General features: G+C 37.3%; 1 protein-coding gene across 6 annotated transcripts in view; it reads right to left on the bottom strand.

Annotated features, from left to right (window-relative positions):
• LOC134679012 (hepatic leukemia factor) overlaps positions 1-15,187 on the bottom strand; it is a 132,046-nt gene that overhangs the window by 33,306 nt on the left and 83,553 nt on the right. The gene's annotated exons all lie outside the window — the stretch shown is intronic.

The raw sequence follows: 15,187 nt of genomic DNA, 5'->3' as shown, positions 1-15,187 counted from the left end.
TGATTCTAATTGAAATAAAATCAGGATCGACCCGCGCGCGTTCATGTCTTTCGTATGTAACTTAGAAATCTGCGCCATACAGGAATAGTAAAAAATAAAAAAATTACGATGGGCCTTCTTTGGTGCAGGTACTAGGTGCTATTAATATCATCTACTTACCTAGAAAAGTAACTCGATAAATATAAATAAATACTACGGTTATACATTGCGGATTAAAATTTAAATGCAGATTAAAATGTAAGGACTTCATTAGTTATTACATACAATCATGTTAAAATGAGTATTTAGTTAGTATTTAGTTAGGTTAGGTATTATTGTATCTTATTTATTTACAGTTATTTACCTGTAAATATACCTGTAAATATAACTTTGTTATTTTACGTTCCTCAAACGTTTATTTGTCGTAGAATTTGTTTGGATTTACTCAAAAATGACTGATACTATCAATTTTTAAGAATTAAAACATTTAAAAACCATGAAACATTAATGACATTTGAAAGTAGCTTTATAGTTTTGTATCGTTTGTATGTATAACAAAAAAACCTAGTTACATCTTGTGACCACAATTATTAGGCGTAGGTATATCAGTATACCTATATGTAAATATTGAGAAGTCAGCGAGGCTAGCAGCTACCCAGGCAGCTGCGAGGCCTGTATGTGCGGCGCGAGCGCTGATAGCGGGGACAATGGTGTTTTCCTTCGGCCAGATGTGCGCCGCCGTCACTGACTCACAAGCTTTTCAGGAATTTCACAATAGCTTGCACTAATACCTACACCTCATTGACGCTTTAAATCCATATTTGTAATTGTAATCTTTTTAATGTATAAATTACAGAATTACTAAACAAAAATTCCCTTAACAGTGAAAAGGGAGGTGTAAGTTTATACGGCGAATCAATAACCGCTGAACCGATTTAGACGATTCTTTGATTTAGTTCAAAATTATATCAAAGGTATCATCTCAGACATCGCCGACGCTGAAGCCCCGCTGAAAATTATTTAAGAAGTTATCACTAAATATTATATGGTGCACTAATTAGGTATCCTCTTGCGTTCAATGATGGTCCCTATGACAATAGAAATGCATCATGTACTTAATAAAAATACAATAAAAATATACTTTGTTAATATATTGTTTTAATCAGTTAAGCCCAACTTAAAGATACTTTTAGGATCTGTCATAGACCCATCATACGAATCATACGATTCATCATTCAGTATATAAGGAATTACACATGGATAATGGCAGTGCCGGATTTACCACTAGGCTGAGTAGGCTGAAGCCTAGGGCGGCAGATTTTAGGGGGCGGCAAATTTGGGTCAAAAAATATTATATTTGCTGTTAAATGTTGTCGCTCCCCTATTTATTTGTAAAATTTAAATAACAGGCTTTATTTGTCGATTTTGCCGCCCTCTGTCATATCAAGACCCTTTATATTGAAACAGATGAACGGCCGGACGGACAACAAAGTGATCCTATTCCGTTTTGAAGCTTGGAATCCTAAAAATATACCATGTTCTATCAAATTTCGCTATTTCTACCGAAAAACATTTCGCGCTCGCTACGCTCGCGATTTTATTTAGGAACATTATTGATGAACAAATGAAGCTACGCAAAGGTCTCCCCCTCTTCTTCCACTCGTTTCGGTTTTGAGCTACATCTGGCCAGTCTCTCAAAAAGGAGTCCAAGTTATCCCGCCATCGCCGACGAGGTCTACCGGTTCCCCGGTTTGACTAGTGGGGCACCCACTTTGTGGTTAACTTGGCCCACAAGTTGTTCGTCATGTGGCAGACATAACCAGCCCAGTCCCACTTTAGCTTGGCCGCTTTTCGAGCTACATCTATTATCTGAGTTTTAGAGCGCAGCGTGGTGTTGCGGATGCGATCCCTTAGTTTCACAATTAATATGCTGCGCTCTATAGCTCTCTGTCAAACCCCGAGTTTGGACTTCTGAGCTTCCGTCAAAGACCAAGTCTGAGCACCATAAGTGAGGACTGACAGTAACACTTAAATATGTACCACTTTCTATCAAATTGCGCTATTTCTACAGAAAAAATTTCGCGCTCGCTACGCTCGCGTTTCTATTTAGGAACATTATTTGTGGCCCATCAATATAAACCATTTGTATAGCATAGTCCCTCGAGCACTCAATGCCAGACCCGACCAAACTCCTTAGCTATTATCCAGCCTGACTGCCAATGCCTCACCTTGATTCTCAATGGCCAAAACCCAGCGGTACCCACCGGTCGCCGATCAGATCAGGCAAATATAACTAGGTCGCATCGTCATTGGCTGACAAAAACGGCTCATATAAATCTGTATCTAGAATAGTGACATCACCTTATATGCATTTAATATGACTATGGTGCGTTGTACTATTAAAATAAACGCCTCTGATTGGAAAGTACTTTAAAAAGCTATAAGCGAGGTGGATAGGGGCGGCAAAATCGGCTTAGCCTACGGGCGGCAAATGTCTAAATCCGGCACTGGATAATGGTATGTAATCGCTAAATGATGTTTCAGTTAATAATAAATGATAGTTTGGCGCACCGCGCCCGCCCCGGCCCGATAACCCGGCAGGCTATCACCGCTCTAAAATGGAACTCGAACTTGAACTCTACACTACTGCCCGCTGTATGTAGCCTATTTGCATGTAACTACTTGGTTTATTGTGTAACTTATGTTATGGGAACACAACTGAATGCCTCAATCGCATGTTGAAGTTATTTTAAATACAGCAGAATTTGTAGGTACTTCTTTTTAAGACAGTTACTTAAGTGCTAATTGGCATTAGATACATGCGATATTAAAAAAACCAAAATATTACTTTGCTAATCCGCGAAAAGGTAACGTGCTAGTCAATCGGTGCTAACCCGTTCACTACATGCGCTATTTAAAATACCTAACAATTACGTTCCGTTTATTATGTGAAACAATTATTCACGGTGTAAAGTTGGTTCGCTCGACGCGTGACGTGTCGGATATTCAATCCATAACGTCTAATCCTTAAAGCGACTACGCGGCCTGACTGAGCGACTGAATTTTTGTCCTGAAGATGAAATCTATGTAGTTATATCCAGTTTGTGTTGTTTGGTTATGTTGGATTATAATGGTTGATGAGATAGGGGAATGTGCAGCGCGGCGGTACACCGGCAGGCGCTGTCAGCGCACTAGGCAGACGCGGCCAGCGGACCGTGAAGCGCTGATTGCTGCGGCCATTGTCTCGTGCTGACCTTTGGCACCACTTGCAGGAGACCAACTTCTCACAAGACGTCACGCCTCGCTCTATTCCAATTTCAACGGTATGTCATGCATGTCATTATGTACATAAAAATATTAATATATAATTCAGTAATTAACACGTAAATCTTTCTACGTTTAACGCCGGATCCCCGGCCGATAATGGATCAAAAATTAATTAAATGACCGACAGCTGCATAATATAATATATACACCTACATTTAAAGTAGAAACCTTAATAAACTTAATTAGATTAAGTAATAAATAAAAATGAAAAGAAAAAAAAACATAATGTACCTATATTAATCATTATATCTATAACCGATATTTTGCAATGTGATCATATTATGATACTTTCGCCGCAAGACAACTACAATTTCATTTTATGGACTACAAAAAATAAGAGCTATACGCAACCGTCATGAGACGCCTATTCCTTTTAGAGCTACATATATGCAACTTAGAATGTACTGCATTAATGGCCAAGTTTTATTTAAACCGTCATTACTTACTACAAGCTTAACATTGGTGTGACATTGGAATGCGAGCAGAGGCGTTGCAGTCCAAAACTGCGGGCTTAAGTTTCACTTTCATGAGCAGCGCCGAGGAGGGCGGGGAGGGGAACGGCGCCCGCGCAGCTCACAAGGCCACAAAAAATAAGCTACTTTTCCTTTCTCAAAAACACCAACACTTTCACCTGCCCCGAAACTTGTGAGATAGCCAACTAAGCCGATCCTACGCGGAGAGAGAATTAACCTTGTGCAGTCCGCAGTTTTCACTATCGACCGCCGAGCGTCGTTTATGTAACTAATGTTTACATTCAAGCAAAACATGACCTTACTACTTACTCCGAGGGTGACATAATTATTACAGAAAGTACAATACCCTCTTTATCTACAGATTTGTATACACAAATCTATTTTTACAATTGAATAAAAATATGCCCTATTAGTTACTCATTACGACTCGTTCTAAAGATGGTTATAAATACCTATACCTATATTTAATATTGCGTACTTGTATTAATTAATAAAAAGAGGGAGACTTATACGGCAGAGAAAGTCGTGGGCAACCCGTGTGCGGGTTTGCAATTATTATATTTTTGTAAGAATAACAAAGTTTTAAGTCTGCATCATTAGGTAGGTACGTAATAAGTTCTTATTTCCAGCTTAAGCTATTAGTAAATATTTAAATAGGTATGAATATTTCGTTAATAATATGAAGTGTATTTTAAGAATTTAGCAAAAAAAAACATGTGAAAAGATGGACGTAATGGTGGAAGTAATGCCGGACTCATGGTGCCCACCATGGCGTTTAACGTGTTAAAAAATGTTTTCCATATCAATGCACTTCTCGTGTCATACAGCAACAAATGAACTTGTTTGAATAATAACACAGGCTATGAACAAAATCAAACCTCGTTGTGGCTTAGTAACTAAATCAGTTGCCATCCCTGAACATGCTTACATTTTTAGATCATAAATTAGACGAGACTTGGAGATTATAAAGTAAACCCAGGACTACGGTGAAAACTTATGTAATACTACTTACTGAATGCGTATTCAGTAGTAGAAAGTAGAAGTGGTCGTACGTACGGCAAACTTCGATATAAAGCGGTCTAGATAGAACTGCATAAAAATAATGTGGTAGTTCACACCAGTAACACCTACGGCCTACATATTGTGCAGTACGTAGTAGGAGTTATTGCGGAGAGGAGAGCCGTCGTGACGCGGCAGTGCCAATGTCAGGGTTGGCGGCGGATTGTTATCGGACGCGTTATCGGCCCATTGTGGTGCGAGTTAAAATAACACCCGTGTTTACACTGCCGAGGCCTACACACCTGGCATATACAACCATTTGACGACATAGGCATACGCGAAATATAGCCAACTCATTGATACTAAGAATTTTAAGAGTAATTGAATTTTGTTTTGTCGTTGCGTGTAACGAATAATGGGGTTATAATTCCACTGGTTAAGTTAGACACGTACGTGCACAGTCAAGTACGTGGCACTTGCAACACATAACAATGATAATAAGATACTAAATGAGTAATTAAATTTGAATATTGAAGACGAAAAAAACCGATTCACACATTCAGTGATTATTTTAATCGATAATTGTCGAACGTAAAAAGTTCGTTAACAGACTATACAGAACACACAGACACAAGTCACAAACAAAACAAACACAGAATAGCAAGCAGTCGTCCAAGAACGGCATATTTTGTAAATGGCCGCATCTAAGATTAAGTATATTTAAAATTACGTAGGCACGAGATTTATACACTCGCGCCGATAGTAACAAGGCGTCGTCAATTTTCAAGGTTAAGAATGCTGTAAGTAGTAATAAATCGCAACGAACACAATTACATCGGCCCCTACATACGCTTGGGGCTATTTTCCCATCAATATCAACAGTGAGTGACAACTGGCTCGCACACGAGGTAACCTGGAAGGAAATTGACTGACTCACATTTTACCTTGTATGTTTTAGAAGGATGGGTAACCTAATAACCTTCCTATTGGGAAAAAAACAACGAGTTGCACTCCGGGAGTGCCGACAGAAGTGAAAACTCAATGACTAGTCCAAAATGTCTGCAGCACTATGTATAATTGATCCATCCTCCTTTCTATTGAAAAACTTTAGTTCCGAAATTGCTGGCCAGTGAGCTTAAATTTGTAGCGTTAATTGTTTAAAATTCGAATAGAAATTGTAAAGTTACCTTGCAGACCCCGCATCTAAATATAATGGTCATGATATTTTGAGTTTTATTCACCAGTACTAGAGTTCACTTTTATTAGCGATGTCATCAAGACGTAGCTTATATTGAATTATATTTGAGCGATATAAAGTTGGAATGTAACTGTGAGATCCTCGTATTTCAGCCCGTACAAGATTAGAACATTGAGCTTTATTGCTTAATATAAAAGTCCAGTTTTAAATAATTGATTTGATTATCATACGTTATGACTAAAGTTCTTTGGTGAATAACATTGTCCGTGACACATGACGTCAGCGTTATGTTACGCGTTACGCTGAATCGAGTTTATCATTTTTCCCCCACCTCAATAAGCGCTCAGCCCCGCTAAAGAAGTTTTCACTTCAATAATTTCTTATTTGGTCAGAAATATTTGTCTAATAAGAACTTATTTGAAGTACAAAAATATTTTTATCGCCATAGTAATTGTAATCGTTGTTGGTATATTCATACAATGTATAACCTTAGTTTAAGTTTTTGGCAAGAATTTAAGTTTTGGTACTTACAAGCTTTTATAAATGACTGTACTTTTCTTACCGCAGCAGGCCACTAATACTCATCAAAACAATTCTAAAAACCCCACACACAATTAGGTTGCGTTCTTTCATATCTACGTACTCGTATTAAAGATAGATGTTTGGTGGGTGGAGTAATTATTAGGGCATGCAAAATCGATATCTGTAAAGGTAATTTACTGCGTCAGGATCAAAAATGATCCACGCGAGACGCGAGTCATTCGACACTTCGTTTTATATAGACAGCCCCCGGTGATGCTTTCTTTAGAAAATGAAGTGTCGACGCACCAGTCCGGACCAGGACCGTTCTATAGTTCGTTTTTTTTAGCATTAGAAAGAACTCCACAGAAGGAAGCGTGCAGTTTTTATCAGACTCTTTAATTGTTAATAATTATTGAATTATCTAATGTAGCATGGTCAACACATATCTGACCTGACTGGAGTTTTCCTCTCATCTAATCGAAGGTTAGCTGGAAGAGATCCCTTATAGGGATAAGTTCGCCTTTGTACTTCCATTACTGTAATTTATTTTTGTAAACCTGTGTTGTGTACAATAAAGTGATTACTACTACTACTACTACTACTACTACATATAATTTACTTCAAATGATTACCGCTAAAAGTGCCGGATTTGGAACCACAAGCTTACTTCTGCGAAGTTCTTTCTAATGCTAAAAAAAACGGCCTGTAGCGTGACTCGTCTTTTAGGGATCCTATCTCGACGCATAATAATTGATTGTCATAATGTAATGTTACGTATAAAACTCTTTTCGCATATTTTTTCTCCAGCTGAAACAGAAAGTATTTTCGAAAATATTTTACATAGATTGTGTAGAATAGCGTAGGTTAGGTTAGGTTTGTGTTATAATTTCTCAGAAATGTTAATATTTCCAGCACAGTAACAATTATTTGAAATGAGTTTTATGCGTCACATTACATTAGGACAATCAATTATTATGCGACCCAATATGGACCCCGTCTTTTAGTCCCGAGAATTCTCGGGAACTTTCGAGACTTAAAAGGTAAATTTTTGATTGAAATGTTACCGAACAATCCTGTAGGCGGGTAGCAAAACATAGAAAAAAAAAGCATAACGTATTTTTAGGTTGTCGATTGACTTTACGCCTTCATTATAATTATAAAGAATTATGAGACAGACAGGGTCCACAGTATGCCGCCATTCCGTAAGAAGCGCAAAGCTATCGAGCTTTGCACTTCAAGATCATGTTGACACGCACTTGTTGAATTAATTTCCCGAAATTTCGAGACTTAACGAGAGATAACCGCATTTGGATAAAATACAGATTTTTCACGGTATTTTCCATGTAACCGTTACTTAAGATTTTTTTAAAGTTACACTTAATTATGACTCCGTAATTAATTAATGACAATTTACCGAACAGCTTTGTGTTACATTTCCGTTCCATTTACGTTTGCAGTTACTTGAACATGGCATGAGCTTTTTATATAAACTTGCGTTGACAGTTATTTGTGTGTTACTAACATTGCGGGCCGAATTATTTTGTATGGTTAATATTGTGATTGTATTATTTTGCATGGTTAATATTGTGATTTGATTATTTTGTATGGTAAAAATTTATCTTAACCTACTTACTACGTCCTATGCTAACGGCGCTTAAATATTCAACCGTCTTAATTTACATACCGTATAATATTCTGTTACGCTAAATAGTTACACTGCACTAAAGCCATTTAATTATTTAAAAAAAAACTTATGACACGTGCAAATATTTCTGTTAAATAAGCATCCAGCAGTGTCATTCTTTATCACCTTCCTCTAATTGATACAATCTAGCATCCCTGCGATGCTGGGAGTGAAACTAACGCACATACATACATTCGTTAGAGTCATCGATGTCTAACAGATGTCACCATGGTGTTTAGTTACGAAGCAGAAATTCCTTTCTAACAGTCTTAAGGTGCAGTAGGCTCAGAGAACTATGTTTTTTTGAGATCACAATACGGTTGCCAATATTCAATTAGCAATCTTGAGGTTACTCTGGGGACTTCAGCGATTTAAATCCTGAGATTTTGAATTTCGCTCGATCGAAAAAATCTCGACAATACCTAGTTATAAAAAGCATTAAAAATAAGAATAAATTATGTAAAATAACTAAAAATGTGTAAATTATTTCCCAAAAATTTGCAATATTATGCTTGAGGGAAAACTGATAGTCCGTGGCGCTCACGATAAAAAAGTGTGATATACGGCAAATGATGATGATGGAATTTCCTTTTGCAGAGTTGCTCGTTTTGACTCACAGATTGATTTAGGAAGGGGAGCCAACCGGATTTTTGATGTAAAATTAATTAAGTCAATTAAGGGGGGCTGCCCCCCGAAATTTGTAAAAAACATTGTTTAGCTATTGACAGGCCTATGGAACTCTCCGCGCGAGCTCGGATTTATACCTATGAATCTGCTCCCGTTCACGGTAGAAAAGCAAGCCAGTTGGTTGCCACACGCGCTCACGTACGCACGTCACCGCGCGCCGCACTGTCGATTTTTACGATAGTTACAAGCTACGTAGTAGGTACCTGCCTACTATTGAATTTCTTTAATTAAACATGTAATGTTTATTATGTATGACAAATGTATAGTTTTAGATATCTATTTACATATTTGAAATAGGTAGCAAATATTTAATTTATTTTGGCAAATGTTTATTGTAACGACAGTAAGTTAACTTTACACCGGAAAGTGCCAACTTATTTTTACTCTGGTTAACTTATAATTAATTACCTGTATTCATGGGGTTTCTATTATTTTTCTTTATTGTGTAACATTAATCTCTATCTGGTTTTAAATTACACGAAATTTTAATACAAATTCTTGCAGGGATTATTGCGCGGTTTATAAAACGGCGTAAACACTGCGGTTACTGCAGGGACATATGACCTTTTAAAATGACTATTTCGCAAACACTAACGCATAATCGGAATATTAGGTATAATTTAAGATTTAGCTTTCCTTTTATTTCACTCCGCTGTTTAAGTAGGTATTTAATTATTTATTTATCATTTCTAAGCGTCAGCAACCCTAGCGTTGTGCCGGTGCGCGCGGTGCGGGGAGCGGCGCGTTGAAGGTCACTCCATTGTATTTTTGTGTAGGTATCAAAACGGTAGGTATTTGCGTTTTGTTTGAGAGATAAGTATCTGTTCGTAAGAACTATTATATAATCTGTGCTATTGATTTAAAATTAAAATTAAAAATAATTCTTTTAATTTTAATTTAAGTGCGCAAGTTCAGTATCATTTTCAGGTAAATCAAGGATGCTAAATTCATTTCTGATATTTAATTTACACGGTTTCATATAAATTATTTGAAAAAAAAATAAAAAATAAAAAATTTCTATTTCATTTTTATCGGAATAAATGCCAAAATTTTTCTAATTTTTTATATACACAAAAAATAAAAATTTCATGGAAAAGCCCTACTATTCGTCGTTATAAAAAGTATGCACATTGCATATTTATGTTTAAAAATTAAGAGAGAGAAAAAAATTAAATGTAGACCTACTTTCGACCACCACCTCACTGAATAGTATACAAAGATATGAGTTACAGCTATAAGAATTACGGCGTTTGATGATGATGAGATACCCTTTAGCATAGTGAGTCCTTAGAACTCTTAGATCATTTTGGGAACGGGAGCCATCTTGATTTTTGGTGCGGTGTGGTTGAAAGGGTGGGGATGATTTGTCCCATGCAATCATAAATTTATGAAAGCATCTGTTTAGGTTTCTGCATTAAGTTTGGTGTCATTATCGAGTAAATTATTTCGCACTTTAAAGATTTGACTACCTACATATTTGTAAACACTCTTTAACATGCTTATGCTCAGCGCACAACATAATCCGATTTAAGGGACGTAGCTATACCAGGCGTGTCTCACTCCGCGATTTCGTCGCTTTGCTACAGGTAGCTAAAAGTACATCCGTTCGGCCCCAATTTTGGGGTTTGCCATAAGCCGCGCGTGGCGCTGTCGCCACCTGGCGGCCATATCTGTGCTGACCGTAACAGACGCGTTTTGTTAGAGAGTGAGTCTTCTGTACTTAGTACTATTATTTATTCTGTGGCTATACGGAGGAAAATAATTTAAATATTAGTCAATATTTACATTAATAATTTGTATTCTAAATATTTAATTACCTAAATGATTTCTGTCTTTTGATTTATTTACTCGAAAATGTCACCAAACTTATTGTAGGAGCCTAAACAGGTGCTTGCATTAATTTATGATTGTATGGGACAAACCACCTCACCTTTCATCCCGACCGTATCAAAAATCAAGGTGGATCTCCTTCCTAAAATGATCTAAGGGTTCTAAGGACTCACTATGTATAATAAAAAGGGATCTCATCATCATCAAGCGCCGTAAATTGCTTAGCTGTAGCATCATTTGTTAAATCTGCAACCGTGGGCCCACTAACCTCCCAATATATCCCTTATATGTAAGTAGTATGTTCTGACAATTTTCTCTCAGTAGTACACAATAACGCGAAATATAACTGGTGTAATTTACTTTTATTTACCGAGTAACAGTTAATATTAGGTACTTTTCATTTAAATGATTAATTATTGCACTGGAGGGTTTTAAATGTTCTAATGCTAATTTCTTAAGCATTGAATAATTAAAGAATAAAAGTTACTGAATCATAATATTAGGTACCCAAAGTTTTATTTTGGTGTTTTTAATTAAGTGTCGAAGGTATTCTTTTATTGATGAATTGGTGTGTCTTTTAGTATAGGTAAATATCTACGTATTATTTGAATAGGTACCTAAAATCGTCTACTATCCGATAAAAGTCGTTAGATAAAGCAATAAAGTGTTCTCTCATCTCATCTTGGCTTCTGCCGTGAATGCAGAAGATGCTGGTTCAATCCCTGTCCTGGGCACTGGACACTTTGGCCACCATTTAATTCTGTTTATATTTAACTACCGACCCGCGCCGTCTCGCAGGGGTTAACAAATTATATACCTCAACAAGAACCACTCTATCGATAGGAGAAAACCGTTTGAAAATCCGTTCAGTAGTTTTAAAGTTAATCGCGAACAAACATACAATCAAACAAATAGACAGACGCCCAGGGGGACCTTGTTTTATAAGGTGTAGGTATAGTGATTTATGAATTCTGAAGGACTGGCATTTTGAACGTAGGTACTATACAAACAATTATCGGGTTTTCCTAAAGCCCACCTAATCAAATGTAGAATAACATTTGCAAAAATTTTTGTAAATACGTGACAGGTATTTAAAAGCACTTAATGTGAATCGGTAAGTAAACTCTAGTTGTGAAATTATAAATAAACTACTTAATCGTTCCACATAGTTATATTAAACTGCCTACCAAATTAAACTACTTCTTTATATACTTACAGTTGAAAACCTACCCACAATAAATTATCAGTTAAAAAATCATATAATCACAACTTTTATTCTGTTGATAGATATAGTATTTATTCTATGATATTAATATCGTATCAGAGCCGCTCAAATATGAAAGAAAACAAAACGAACGCCGAAGGTGCGTACCTTGCGACGGTTGAATGATGGGCATGCGACGGTGAACATGGTGCGGCAGCGTGAGCGGGGCCGCGGCTGGCGCCGGCGGGTCCATCGGTGACGGCGGCGGCGGAGACAAGAAACAGCGGTCCAGGTGTGGCAGCGAGTGCGCGCACCAGCCTAACCCCGTCGTTTCGGTGCCCATGTCGATGTACCCGTGGCGGTCTAGCGGCCGACGTGCGGGCCAGCATCGTGAGCACGCGCCGGCCCTGTCTCCTCTGACGCACTCAATCCTCGCGACGTCCCGGTAAATACGCGATGCAACGCGTCCGTTCCCGAAGAAGCGCACGGCAGGATTGAAGGAACCGGTGGCCGAGCGCCGGGCACGCTTGCAGCCACGTGCGCCGCGGCACGCTCGGCCGCAACGTGCGCCGCCCGGCCGCCACGTGCCGCGCCCCGCGCACCTCCACTAGGCCACCACCCGGCTCCCGGCACCCCGGCACCCCGAGACCTAACCAGTAACCACCCGGCCCGGACTTCTTGGCCACCACTTTCTTATCTCGCCACCAAAACATCAAGTTCGTTTTCTACATACTCATACCTTCCAGGCCGAGCATAAATTTGGACCATCCTTAAGCTAATTTGTTTAAGCTGCTTGGTCTCCATTGTATCAAAATAGGCAAGCCGATGGGAATCTAGTTATATAGACGCACTGCGATTTCTCATTAAATATAATGACCTACCTACCTACTCTGACTGAACATGAGATATGTTACGTTAGTACTATTAGTTATTCTGTGGATATGTTTTAAGATAAATGAAACGCATGTACCTATGTAGGTATTACGGACTCCCGAGACTAACTGAATGTCATGCATGTTTGGCCGTAAACACAGTACACCACGGCCTTTGCTAATTGCAGACCGTGGGCTGTGAAGTTAACTAAGTCTTGAACAGCAACTATGCATTTTCTTACTGTTTTTTAACCTTTAGTTAACGTAATATAATAACACACTCTTCTGCAACTTTTTTTTTCCAAAACCAGCATCAGTCATAAAGAAACTGGATTCCAGAATTCTTTCAGTTATAATTATTAGTATGTATTGTATAGCTACATTGTGTTTTTATAGGATTAGAAATAACTCCGCAGAATAAGCCTGAGGTTCTCAATCAGACACCTTTTGCGGTAAAATATTCTGTTAGTTTCATTATTATATCGCATAAAGTACCCAATAAATATCCTAAACCTCACTGCTAATAAAAAACAACGGGTTGCACTCCGGGAGTGCCGACAGAAGTGAAAACTCAATGACTAGTCCAAAATGTCTGCAGCACTATGTATAATTGACCCATACTCCTTTCTATTGACAAACTTTAGTTCCGAAATTGCTGGTCAGTGAGCTTGTTTATAATTCGAAATTCAAATTTGTAGCGTTAATTGTTTAATATTCGAATAGTTGCCTTGCAGACCTCGCATCTAAATATATTTGGTCATGATATTTTGAGTTTTATTCACCAGTACTAGAGTTCACTTTTATTAGCGATTTCATCAAGAAGTAAAGTCCATTCCAATAGAACTTGCAATGTATGTAAACAAACCGCCATATTGAAATTGTCTCTGAATGATGAATTTGCTAGTGATGGGCAAGAGTCTTACTTAATCCTTTACTTAAGGTCGTAACACACTATCGCACTGCATCACGAACTTGGTGCGTCGCATCCATAAGTGAGAGCGAGAAACAGATATCTCTTAAATTCAATAACAAAGAAGTAAGATACGCGTACATGCCAAGAAAAACAGTGAACGAGTAAAATAATATTGAAACCGTCAATCATTCAACAGTCATTATTTTGTCAAATGTAGGGTAGATTTTTATTTATGAACAGTCCAAAACTACCAGTTATAATTTTCCGTAGTTTAATAATAATGTTTAAAAATGGTGCGAAAGAATGGAAAAGGTTATTTAAAAAAAAGGAATTAAAACGATTAATCTGAGTTTACATATTTATTGAAATTTAAAATTGTCAAACTACCGCGTAGTGTATATAACCGCGTTGGCAGGTACAGACCGTGAGTCGCGTAGTGTGTAGCGGCTTTACGAGTATATCACCAACTTTAGTCACAACACTACCCATCATAGACAATTGTAGAATGTAAAAGAAACAAAAACGTCATTACATCAGGGCCTACTAACCTAACTTATGAAACCATTTTAAACTTTTAATGAAATATCCAAGATACAGTTATATATTGTTGTATTTTACGGTAACGACCGCTTTAATAGTGTATAGTGTATGTGTTTCAATGGTGTTTGATGAGATTATGTGAAAATTCAAGGAGAAACAGTGACAAAACAAAGTTACGTGCTTTGTTGACAAAGTTTGCAAGTTCTATTGGAATGGACTTTAGCTTTTTGAATCTACGAGCAAATCTTGTTTATTTATTTATCTACACACATATCATAAACTGTCTATGATGCCTTCAAAATTCGTAAATAATGGCCCACATTACGATAAACTATTTTGTTACAGCAAATTTCTTATCTGTGAAAATGTGGTAATAGCTTCATTACTATATCAAAATCGATTTGGTAATGCATTTCAAATTTCGAACATCTCTGAAAAAAAAGCAATTTGATTGGACCCCTATTTTCATATCAGTTGAGATGACGTTTTATTCGAAATCAAATGACAATTGCATACAATATTGACAAATCTCGCATGTAAGTTGGTATCGGACGATATGGTAATCGACCCAGACTCTAGTTTGTCTTTGAATTAAAAAAAACTACGGATGCGTGACCTGCGTGAAAAAAGTTTTCATTTGCCGCCATTTGACGTACAGTTTATCTTTTAATTAGTTAATAAGTAAAAAATAATTTGTTTTGTTGTTTTTAAAGAAACTATAACAAATGTTTCGTGTAAAATGTGCGATAAAGATATTTGGGAGACGCCATCGCATATCCGCGAGTTCCGCCAGAGAGCAAAGTCGGCTGTAGTATGAAGTTAGTGAATATATCATAGAAAGTTTATAATATGTGTGTAGATAAAGCAGTGTATGTAACTGTACATAATTAGGCATTAAAACACTCGTGTGATACTATTATGAAACTCATTTCATTCGTTTCATAAACCCACACTCGTAT

This window comes from Cydia fagiglandana, chromosome Z, assembly GCF_963556715.1.
Source record: "Cydia fagiglandana chromosome Z, ilCydFagi1.1, whole genome shotgun sequence".
In the NCBI taxonomy this organism is placed as follows: domain Eukaryota; kingdom Metazoa; phylum Arthropoda; class Insecta; order Lepidoptera; family Tortricidae; genus Cydia; species Cydia fagiglandana.
The sequence above is the reverse complement of the archived record's forward strand: the minus strand, read 5'-3'. Positions and strand labels throughout refer to the sequence as shown.